Below are 12,322 nucleotides of genomic sequence, written 5' to 3'. Positions count from 1 at the left end.
CCACGTAATTGGGATCATATTTTAATTTTATGTTAGGTTTCAAAAATGTTTCAGTAATAATTGCAATATGCACATTATTTACTGTTAAAAAGTTAAAAAGCTCATTCTCATTGGCCTTCAATGAGCGAGCATTCCAATTTAATATTTTAATTGTTTTATTTAAAATCATTGCTAAATTTTAAATTAGAAACAATTTTAATAGTAAAATTTGTGCCTATTTGAATAGCTTCAAACATTGATTTTGCCTGCAACATGGCGTTCATAAGATCGAACATTGCCTGTTGCAAAAAAGAAAGTTTACCTGCCGTAATAGGCCCCAGGCAGTTGACATTAGAAAAAATATTTTCGGCAGCAATATTAGCTGGAGTGATAGGTGTACAATTATTTTCTATCGTGTTTTGCTTACCCATATTAACGGTCATTTTCGAACTACCAACACTAGACGGTACAATGTTCGAACTACCTGTAACCTGTGCATAAGTTAAACGGGTATACAAAGGAGTAGGTAAACTATGCGTCACTGGTACGCTTGGAGAATTTTGTTTTGAAGTTGGTTTTAATTGAGAAATTGAATTTTGTTTACCTTGCCTTGCCTTAACAATTGCTAAACGGACTGGGCATTGATAAAAATTTGACATATGGTTGCCGTTACAATTCGCACAGCGAAAATTTTTACTCTCTTTCACAGGACATGTGTCCTTTTTGTGAGAAGAGTCTCCACAATTAAGACATTTTTGGTCCATGTTACAGAATTTGGAACCATGGCCATAACGTTGGCAAGTACGGCATTGGGTGATATGCTTTTCACCTCCGCCATACTTCCTATAAATTTCCCACTTTACGCGCACATTATACAAAGCATGTGCTTTTTCAAAAAATTTTAAGTTGTTAACCTCTCTGCGGTTAAAATGAATTGAATAATAAACAAGGGAAATTCCAGTTCTCTGACTGTTTTCGCCTCGTAATTTTTGTTTCATTAGAATTACTTGGGTAGGGGCTATGCCAAGTAATTCTGTTAAAGTAAGTTTGATCTCATCAACGGTTTGATCGTTGGTGAGACCTTTCAAGACAACCTTGAACGGCTTGGCGTTCTTGGTGTCATATGTAAAAAATTTGTACATCTTGTCAGTTAAATACTGAACAAGACGATCACGACCCTTTACTGAGTCGACTAATAAGCGGCATTCACCTCTACGGCCAATTTGATAGGTAACTTTAACGTCAGAAACAAACCTTGAAAGTTCCTTTTTGAATATATTAAATTCAGGAGAAATAGTTACCACAATAGGTGGAACTTTCTCCTTTTTTAAATATTTTATATCTTGTATAGTTTCATTATTAATAACTTCCATTTCACCAGCTTCTTGCTCAGGCAAAATATCAAAAGGATTGTCACTACAGACACTCGAAGTGTCAGAAAGAGATGCCTCTCTTTTCCTCCCCGCAGCGATGCGAGGTTTCTTTTTCCGTCCAGCCGTTTCAGGTGATACGATAAAAGTTAAAACAAATGTTAAATTCAAAAGTAGGTAGTCTTGAGAAAGACTGATGGGAAATAACTTTCAGGTAGTCTTTAAAAGACACACTGACAAAACACAAACTTTGAAGCTATAGGCAGTCAAAGACCAGTCCACAAGCAACCGAAAAAACGTCTGATCTGTAGGACAGTTCAAGACGCACTGTGTGCAACGAGCAATCAATACTGATAACTGGGTACTGACTCCATTGCAGAAATTATTGCCTGATCGATCCACTTTCATGAATCAGGTCATTTGAAAACATCATTCAATCATTAACAATAAACAAAAACATGAGATTAGTCCAAAACATTTTGCATTTAATTATGACTCTAGCTTCGTTCACATGCATTCGGTTCTGCGTTACTGGCACCAGCGTCAATAACTTCCACGGCAACAAGGCTCGCTATTGGCTGTTTCGGTTGCTGACGATTTTTAGGGATGCACGAGCCGTTGATACGCACCGGCTCGCGAAAGTAAAGAACGGTTTTTTGAGCGCCTCGAAACTGATCGTTCGCCCGAAGCCGAAGTTTACCGAGACATTACGATTTTTGTGTATATGATACATATTCTGATTTTGATCTCTGTCAATGTATTCCTTCATTCTGTGCCGAACACGCATCAGTACTGGACGTGTTTGGTGATCGGTCCGATAGAGTATAAAACAAAAGACGTGTGAACAAGTGTTGGCATTGTTTGCCTGGTCAAGTGAAATAAATCCGGGTTCAAGGTCGTGCCTTTGTGCAACTGTTTCGCATCGTGACTGCCAGCTGGTGCGTAAGCCGATTTGGCTGCTGGCTGGATTGTGCTACAGCAGTGGACGAGACACAAACGAGGAAAAAGAAGAAGCCATCAGTGTCAGCGAGTTGTATCGCTGTGTGGAGTGATCTCACACCTGGCTCGCTGCTGGTGGCTGTTTGGTGCTGCTGTATTGGTGCTGCTGGCTGTAACGGCTGCTACTTCGAACGATCGGACAACCAACCTTACTGGAAGGGAGAAATAAAAAGGTACGTGTTCTTGTCAGCGCTAGTGCGCTAGACTTAGCGCGATGGATGTAGATCCCTCGCCTCCCGCGCCACCATCCCCGAACCCCTCTGACCCTGACCCTTCTGTTACCCCCTCCCCTGTTCATTCTTCAGTCCCCCCTCGCCCCAGGCTTTACCCAGACGGAGCCCAGGGCAGCTATACTGTTTATTTTCGGCCAAAGGCAGGACCGAAATCGAAAAAGTTGAACCTCTTGCAGATTTCTAAAGACCTGACGAAGGAGTACAAGGGCGTGACCGAAATTTCCAGGTCCGGCCTAACAAGCTCCGTGTCGTGGTCGGTAACCTGAAAGAGGCCAACGATATAGCTTGCTCTGAGCTCTTCACACGCGAGTATCGCGTTTACATACCCGCATGAGACGTGGAGATCGACGGTGTCATAACCGATTCGAGTCTGTCCGTCGAGTGTATACTGCAAAGTGCCAAAGGGTGCTTTAAGAACAAAACGTGTCCCGAAGTAAAGGTGCTCGACTGCAAGCAATTGCGGTCAGCATCGATCATCGGTGGCAAAACAGTATACACTCCGTCAGACTCGTTTCGAGTTACGTTCGCCGGGTCTGCACTACCAAGCCACGTCTCGATCCACCGGGTTCGTCTCCCTGTGAGGCTCTACGTGCCCCGCGTCATGAACTGCCTGAATTGCAAGCAGTTAGGCCATACAGCCGCCTACTGCTGCAATAAGGCACGTTGTGGCAAGTGTGGGGAGTCTCATGCGGAAGATTCTTGCAGTGTTAACGCTGAAAAGTGTATTCACTGCGGAGAAAATCTGCATGAGCTCTCGACATGTGCGGTGTACATGCAGCGCAGGGATAAAATAAAACGGTCTCTCAAAGAGCGTTCAAAGCGTTCCTACGCTGACATGCTGAAGAAGACCGTTACCACTTCTCCCGTTACTTCGAACCCCTTCGATCTGTTGTCCTCTGATGAAACCGATTCTGACGATTCACCAGCGGGAGCATCTTACGCCAATCCTGGGGAGTCTAGAAAGAGGAAAAATATTTCCTCTCCTAAACTTCCCAGAAAAGGTCCTAAGATTTCTCCAAGTGAAATGAAAGTTACAAACAAACCAAACAGTGCTGCGGAAAAACCGAAGCAAACTCCTCCTGGGCTGGCAAATTTAAAGTCCCAGAAGGAGTTCCCAGCACTGCCAGGAACATCTAAAACCCCAGTTGCTCCTTTTACACTCCCAGTTGATGAAACAAACTCTGGATTAGTGAAATTTTCTGACATTGTGGACTGGATTTTTGAAAATTTCAATGTACCCGATCCAATTAAAATTTTTCTTACAGCATTCCTCCCAACAGTTAGATCATTTTTGAAGCAGTTGACTGCCCAATGGCCTCTCCTTGCAGCGATTGTATCCTTCGATGCCTAATTCAACTGCGTATATGAAGGATTCTATCTCTGTCTTACAGTGGAATTGTAGAAGTATTTTACCAAAAATTGATTCGTTTAAAGTTTTGATAAATAAAAACAAATGCGATGCATTTTCCCTTTGTGAAACTTGGCTTACTTCAAATATTGATCTCAACTTCCATGATTTTAATATTATTCGCCTTGATCGAGACACCCCATATGGAGGAGTACTTTTAGGGATTAAAAAGTGCTATTCTTTCTATCGTATTAACCTCCCCTCGATTCCAGGCATCGAAGTTGTCGCATGTCAAATGACAATACAAGGTAAAGAGCTTTGTATTGCCTCAATATATATTCCCCCCAGAGCACAGGTTGGGCAACGGCTGCTCTTTGATTTAATAGAACTTCTTCCCTCGCCACGTTTGATTTTGGGAGACTTCAACTCTCATGGCGTGGCTTGGGGTTCCCCATACAATGATAACCGCTCCTCTTTAATCTATAACCTTTGCGATGACTTCGACATGACTATTTTAAACAACGGTGAAATGACACGTATCCCGAAACCTCCAGCGCGCCCAAGCGCTTTGGATCTATCCTTATGTTCGACGTCGCTACGGTTGGATTGCACATGGAAGGTAATCCTCGATCCTCACGGTAGCGACCATCTGCCTATTCTTATTTCAATTACTAACGGGTCAACTCGCATGCGACCAATTGACATTCCGTATGACCTCACACGAAATGTCGATTGGAAGTTATACGAGGAAATGATTTCAAAAGCGGTCGAGTCGATTCAACATCATTCACCACTTGAAGAATACAACCTCCTCGCGGGCTTGATTCTCGACGCCGCGTTGCAAGCCCAAACGAAGAAATATCCCGGCGTAACGATCAAAGAACGGCCTCCCACTCCGTGGTGGGACCAAGAGTGCTCCGATGTCTACACGCAAAGATCCGACGCGTTTAAGGCCTACCAGACGGGAGGTATACCTGGCGACTATTTACGGTATTCGGAGCTTGATACCAAGCTTAAAAGCTTGGCTAAAGCAAAGAAACGTGGATATTGGCGTCGGTTCGTGAACGAGACGTCGAGGGAGACATCGATGAGCACTCTTTGGAACACAGCCCGAAGAATGCGGAATCGCGTAACGGTCAACGAAAGCGAGGAGTCTTCAAGTAGGTGGATATTTGATTTTGCCAGGAAAGTATGTCCGGACTCTGTTCCTGAGCAAAATATTGTTCGCGATGCGTCTCCGGGCCACGACGCGATAGAATCACCTTTTACGATGGCAGAACTTTCAGTTGCCCTCCTGTCCTGTAACAATAACGCGCCTGGATTAGATAGAATCAAATTCAACTTGTTGAAGAATCTACCCGGCAATGCCAAGAGGCGCTTGTTGAACTTGTTCAATAAGTTCCTGGAGCAAAATATTGTACCGCAGGATTGGAGGCAAGTGAAGGTGATCGCCATCCAAAAACCAGGGAAACCAGCTTCTAATCACAACTCTTATAGGCCGATTGCAATGCTATCCTGTATCCGGAAATTGATGGAAAAAATGATACTCCGTCGTTTAGACCACTGGGTCGAATCAAATGGTCTACTATCAGAAACTCAATTTGGCTCCCGCCGTGCCAAAGGGACGAATGATTGTCTTGCGTTGCTTTCAACAGATATTCAGCTGGCGTATGCTCGTAAAGAACAAATGGCGTCTGCGTTCTTGGACATTAAGGGGGCTTTTGATTCCGTTTCTATTGACATTCTTTCGGGTAAACTTCACCGACAAGGATTTTCTCCAATTTTGAACAATTTTTGCACAATTTGTTGTCCGAAAAGCACATGCATTTTACGCATGGCGATTTGGCAACTTTTCGCATTAGCTACATGGGTCTTCCCCAGGGCTCATGTTTAAGCCCCCTTCTTTACAACTTTTATGTAAATGACATCGACGAATGTCTGGCAAATTCATGCACGATAAGACAACTTGCAGACGACAGTGTAATCTCTGTTACAGGAGCCAAAGCTGCCGATTTGCAAGGACCATTGCAAGATACCTTGGACAATTTGTCTGCTTGGGCTTTACAGCTAGGTATCGAATTCTCTCCGGAGAAGACTGAGATAGTAGTTTTTTCTAGGAAGCATGAACCTGCTCAGCTTCAAACACAATTAATGGGTAAAACGATTTCTCAGGTTTTGGTACACAAATATCTTGGTGTCTGGTTCGACTCTAAAGGCACCTGGGGTTGTCACGTGAGGTATCTGATGAAAAAATGTCAACAAAGAGTGAATTTTCTTCGTACAATAACCGGACAATGGTGGGGAGCCCATCCAGGAGACCTTATAAGGCTTTACCAAACAACGATATTGTCTGTTATTGAATACGGGTGTTTCTGCTTCCGCTCCGCAGCAAACACACATTTGATCAAACTGGAGCGAATACAATATCGTTGTTTGCGTATCGCCTTAGGTTGCATGCAGTCGACCCATACGATGAGTTTGGAGGTTTTAGCTGGAGTACTACCATTGAAAAACCGCTTCTGGAGCCTGTCTTCTCGTATTCTAATCAAATGTGAGGTCTTGAACCGTCCCGTGATTGAAAATTTTGAAAGGTTAATCGAACTTCATTCTCAAACCCGTTTTATGACATTGTATTTCAATCACATGTCCCAAAATATTAACCCTTCTTCGAATATTCCAAATCGTGTCGACTTATCAAATACTTCTGATTCTACTGTGTTTTTCGATACATCCATGATAGAAGAAACTCGTGGAATCCCGGATCATTTACGCGTGCAGCAGATCCCTAAAATTTTTTCCAATAAATATCGAAACATCAACTGCGACAATATGTACTACACTGACGGATCACTTCTTGATGGGTCCACTGGCTTCGGTATCTTCAATAACAATTTAACCGTCTCCCATAAGCTCGATAATCCTGCTTCTGTTTACGTCGCAGAATTAGCTGCAATTCAGTACACCCTAGGGATTATCGAAAAAATGCCCACGGACCATTATTTCATCTTTACGGACAGTCTCAGTTCCATTGAGGCTCTCCGATCGATGAAAGATGTTAAGCACTCTCCGTATTTCCTGGGGAAAATACGGGAACATCTGAGTGCTTTATCCGAAAAATCTACTCAGATTACCTTAGCGTGGGTCCCTTCTCACTGCTCGATACCGGGTAATGAGAAAGCGGACTCTTTGGCTAAGGTGGGCGCAACAAACGGTGATATTTATGAAAGACCAATTGCCTTTAATGAATTTTTCGCATTTGTACGTCAGAATACGATCATCAGTTGGCAAAATGCTTGGACCAGAGGGGAATTGGGAAGGTGGTTACATTCCATAATCCCCAAAGTATCGACGAACCCGTGGTTCAAGGGGTTGGATGTAGGTCGGGATTTCATTTGCGTGATGTCCCGGCTTATGTCCAATCACTATAGATTTGACGCGCTCCTCCGTCGTGTTGGGCTCGGGGAAAGTGGTATCTGTGCCTGTGGTGAAGGTTATCACGACATAGAGCATGTGGTTTGGTCATGCCCTGTACACCGTGACGCCAGGTCTAAATTAATAGCTTCCCTGCAGGCCGAGGGTAGACAGCCGGCTGTTCCTGTTCGTGATGTCTTGGCGAGCCGTGACCTATCCTACATGTCCCTTATATACGTTTTCCTGAAATCCATCCACGCCCCAGTCTAGTCCCGTTCCCCTCCGTCTACACCCAACAAAACGACAAGAACACGTTTGAACCTTAAGCACAAAACCAGCAACCAGACCCCGCACAATAGAACCAGGACCCAAGGACTACGAGCCTCTGTCCCAACTCACGACATCGTGGCTCAGCAGAACGAATCCATACATGCCATTCGACGATTATCAGACGACCATTGAACAACAAAACACTGATTGGAAATCCCATGCTAGTTTTAAGTTAGACTTAATTTCAGCTCGTAGTCGGCAGCGAGGATAAAAAATTTGCTTTAGTTTTTAAGTCATCAGATATAATTGGCGCCGTTAAACATTAAATTGTATTTGTGCCGTGCCAAATAAATGTTATGTGAAGAAAAAAAAAAAAAAATGTATTCCTTGTACAACTTTTGTGTTATGCGTATCACGCATTGGTTGTGCGAAGTCAGAGCAAATTCTGTGCGAATTGAAAGGACACATTGGATGATTAAAGCTTGAACTTTTGCGTGTACAGTTATAATTAGGACGTATAATAAATACAGATTGGTGCCAATTTGGCCATCAATTCTACTCGGTTTTCAAGTTGAAACTTTTTGTCTAAACAAAGCCAGCCAAATTAAAATATACCTAGTTCTATGCATAATAAAAGTCCTTTATGTTAGTTCTAAGTTGTGTAAAACAAATTTTCGCCCGAAAAAAATTCATATATTTTAAGTAATTTTTATGTTTAATATTTACATGGCCAATTGGTCACATACTAGCGGGGCGAAAACAACATGTGCTCTGCTTAGCAAAATCATTTATTTTAAACGATAACCAATTAGGTTAAACTCATTTTCATTTCGTCGTCATTTTCATGAATGTTTTAGTGGACACTATAAATGCCGAGTGATTGATTTGATTGATTTGAAATAATTATAACGTACACTAATGCATCGATAAATGCCTTCTACCCGACGAAAATTTTATCAAAGGCAAATTTTCAACAACAAAAAAGCTAATGAGGCTTTGGTAGTGTTCTTGTGATTGCAGGTGCGAATCTAGAATTCAGCTCCGGTTTTCAATTTGATCAGTATTGTCTTTGATTTAGTGTCCAACCAAACCATTAGAGAGATTTTATGACTAAATTTGACCCAAATTAGTTTTTTGTCAAAAGGTTTAAATCAGGTCTTAGTGGCGGAGAGTAACTGGCAACAAGGCCGATTGTTTGTGCCAGTTTTTATCTCCACGTAATTTATTCTTTTAAAGTGTGTTTAGCGAGAAAATAAATAGTGAAATCAACTAAAATTACTAGTGTTGGTGTTCTAAACAACAAAACTATCGGCATAGGCAGTCTTTGGAGGATTTTGTGCGAGATAAGTAATATTATTTTTTAGATTTATTTTCTGTTTGAGTTGTTTGTGTTGATATACTATATTCTCAATCAATTGTTTTTTAACATGTAGGCGGCGCTGCATTTTTTTGCTTTGATCATCGACGTGTAGAGGTAGATTCATACAGATCTGTTTTGTATGTATTTTCCAGGGGGGATCTATCTGTCAAAAATCGTGTAACCAACATATTCGGCAACATGGTGTTTGTTTTGGTTTTTGTTCCTTTTGGTCATGAAATTGTTCGATGTAAAATATTATAGAATTGGAATGTTTTTCATCAAAACTCGAGAAACCGCGGAAAATTTTCATGAATGTTGTTTAGCTATTCACATTTTCCCCCCATTATTGTTCATAGTTACAAACATCATGGACCAACAAACGTCATGGACCAACAAACGTCATGGACCAGAGTTGATCTGCGATAACACACACATATATGAAATTTGACAGCAGTGAATCCCCTCTGGTATTTTCGGTTGAGAGTAGAGGAAAAATAAACTATTTTTTTTAAAAGAATGTTTGTAATCATACAGAGTATTTCTTGTTCATACGAATGTGTTACTTAGCAAATTTTTTTGGAGGCTCGGGTTTGTGTTTCGGAGAACATTGTACTTTGTTCGCGTGGTTCTTATTTGACATTATTCGACTATCAGTTTAGATGTAATGGAAATATATGATGTGGTAAAATCCTTGGCTGTCTGAAGATTAATTTGCTACTTATGACAATTATGTCAAATCGGTGGATAATAATAAGGGTATAACTAAACTATCTACACAGTACCAAAAAATGAAATTTATAGCACAAAAGTTTCTAGCACATAAAGTGAAAAACATATACAATTTCACACCGTTAATAATGCACAATTCAGAACCGTTTTAAACCATGTAAATTTGTACGTTAAGTGATGTAAACTTAAAGCTTTGAATATAAATATGCATGCAAATTAACAATATATTCATTTACATTGCATGTGAATATAATGCCATACGGAATATTACATGGTTTCTAATGCTCCATTTATGTGCATTTAAAGAAATGTAAATTTTTTTTACTGTGTATGTATACATTCACCCCTAACCTCAGAACATAAAACGAATAAAAACAAACAAAACATGCACGAACGGTTCCTGTCAGTCGATAATGAATGAAAAAAAAAAAAAACTGGATTAGCCCAAATTTGCTTTTCACCATGTGAAGTTAATATTACAATGTTAAAAACTTATTACTAAAGACTGGAACGCGCAAAAATTGGTCGACAAAAAAAACGTTTCTTTCAGACAAAATTCATAATACAAAAATCTTCCTATTTTTATTTTGGTAGTTCAACTCACATGTTTAAAGGAAAAAAATGTTCGTTTAATATTTTGGTTTGCTAAATCCAAACTGCCGTGCCATCCGCTTAACCCCTTTCATTGAATTTTGTACAGTGGTCTTATCGACCTTATTCGTCGCCAAACGCCAGCAAGTTTTAATCTGCTCGTTTTCGATTGATTTATCAGTTTTTTTTTATATTTCGTTTGACCAAGTCTCAATTCTGTTCGACAGAGCGGAAATCTAGGCTGTTGGGAGGGTATCACAACCACGTTGTTCGCATCGTATCACGACCAGAACAGCACAGGCCTTTTATGTTGCTCTAGGAATAGTAGCAGCCGATTTTCCAGGCACTCCTGGACGTAGATCTCTTGATTGACGGTTTCTTACTGATGAAAATGCCGCTTTTTAGATCACACGTACATATGGCCTGTCAGACGAGGTATTTTTTCAGGAACTTCGATAGTTTGATGGTTTTGAAATTTAGGCCACCTTCCCATTTTCTGGTACGGTATAAAATTCCTGTCCCGGAAGCTACTTGAAATCAAACTTCACATAAGATTCGATACCCACGGTCGAACTTTGTACGTAGATTACAGTTTTCCGGACCACCGCTTTGCCGAGGTGTTCTGTTCGTAATCTGGGTTCGCCACTTTCACCATATTAAACGTCGACAACCCGGCTCGTTTCTTGGCTCACTACACATTATTATGAGAGACAATGAGCTTGCCAGTGACGTATTTGATGGAGAGGTTAGGATTCCGCTTATAATTCGCTGCCATCTTCTTCATCGTCGCTGTCACGTCCGAATTACGATTGCCGCCGTCTCTAGGCTTCCTGGCGGTCGACAGACGATCCCCGAACAGTTTTAAAATATGTGTTACGGTCGATTTGGCCATATCCAGCAATTTTGTAAATTTGGCGTGTGAGAACGTTGGACTCTCTTGCTGCGCGAGCAAAATTTTGATACGCTGTTGCTCTTGCTTGGACGCCATTTTGAAAACTGGAGAGCAACCGGTGAAAACTCATTTTAGCAACTATTGTATATACACTCAACTTTCAAATGCAACATTTCATGTTGTTTTTAATGCATTTTTAACAGAAATACACCAATTTGAAGTCGACCAATTTTTGCTCGTTCCAGTCTTCAAAAGCTTGATACCAATCCAACGCGCTGTTTTTGCACCATAATCGGTCATTTTCATACTGGCCCTATTGAAGATGAGTATGCGTACCTCACCGGCGAACCCTGTTATTTGAAGGTTGTAAAAATAAACAAACACAAGGTTATAAAATAAACAAACACAAGGTTACCAATTTTAACAATACATACGTGTTTATATCAAGTTAATCGAGATTTAGGGAACTCGCAGCTGGGAGATTGGGCAGAGGCAGGTATCGTTATTAAACTTGAGCCTGAAGCAGTCCACGTGACTCCTGAAATTAATTAATTAAAATTTAGACTGTTAAAAAAGGTACTTTTTGAGATATTGAATATTTCATGCCAGTTTGGAAAATTTGGCACAGAAAAAATTTTTTTTTTTAACGGTGTGTATATTTTTTTCTCTAACCGCAAATTCATTACCTACAAGTTTGCAGACACCATTTCAATCAAACAACCCGTTTTTCTGGTATAGGAATTTGTATCAAACAACATGCAATTCAGCGGAGATTAGTACGTTTTGCTCTTCGACATCTACCTTACGAAAATCATACATCTAAACATAAATCAACATAAATCTAAACGTTAATTCCAGAGTTGTTCGGAATAACCTTTTCCTACGAATTCCTTTTCGTCGTACAAATTATGGGGCAAATGGAGCTCTCATTGGACTTCAGCGCGTTTTCAATAGTGTATCTTCCGGTTTCGACTACCATCTACCTCGCTCTAGTAGGGTAACGGGGGTATTTTTGCCAGCTTTGGGAAGTGTTCGCACAGTTCATTAAAAACAAACACAATTTTTCAACATAAATACCTACTCTATTATACAATTGTTAAAGCTAAGTGTCTATTTTAATATACACCGTTCAACAATGCA

At 40.8% G+C, this 12,322-nt stretch overlaps 2 protein-coding genes across 10 annotated transcripts in view; one reads left to right on the top strand and one right to left on the bottom strand.

Moving 5' to 3' along the window:
• LOC129733219 (octopamine receptor beta-3R-like) overlaps window positions 1-12,322 on the top strand; it is a 325,956-nt gene that overhangs the window by 81,020 nt on the left and 232,614 nt on the right. The window lies entirely within an intron of this gene.
• The window catches only part of LOC129733813 (octopamine receptor beta-2R), a 525,686-nt gene continuing 524,435 nt past the window's right edge, over window positions 11,072-12,322 (bottom strand). Inside the window, exons 9-10 of the transcript XR_008729722.1 lie at window positions 11,617-11,720; window positions 11,072-11,532 (exon numbers count right to left, since the gene is read on the bottom strand). The gene's annotated coding sequence lies outside the window, so the exon portion shown is untranslated. The remainder of the gene's footprint in view (window positions 11,533-11,616; window positions 11,721-12,322) is intronic.

This window comes from Wyeomyia smithii, chromosome 1 (genome assembly GCF_029784165.1).
Source record: "Wyeomyia smithii strain HCP4-BCI-WySm-NY-G18 chromosome 1, ASM2978416v1, whole genome shotgun sequence".
In the NCBI taxonomy this organism is placed as follows: Eukaryota; Metazoa; Arthropoda; class Insecta; order Diptera; family Culicidae; genus Wyeomyia; species Wyeomyia smithii.
This window is presented reverse-complemented; position numbering and strand designations above follow the sequence as displayed.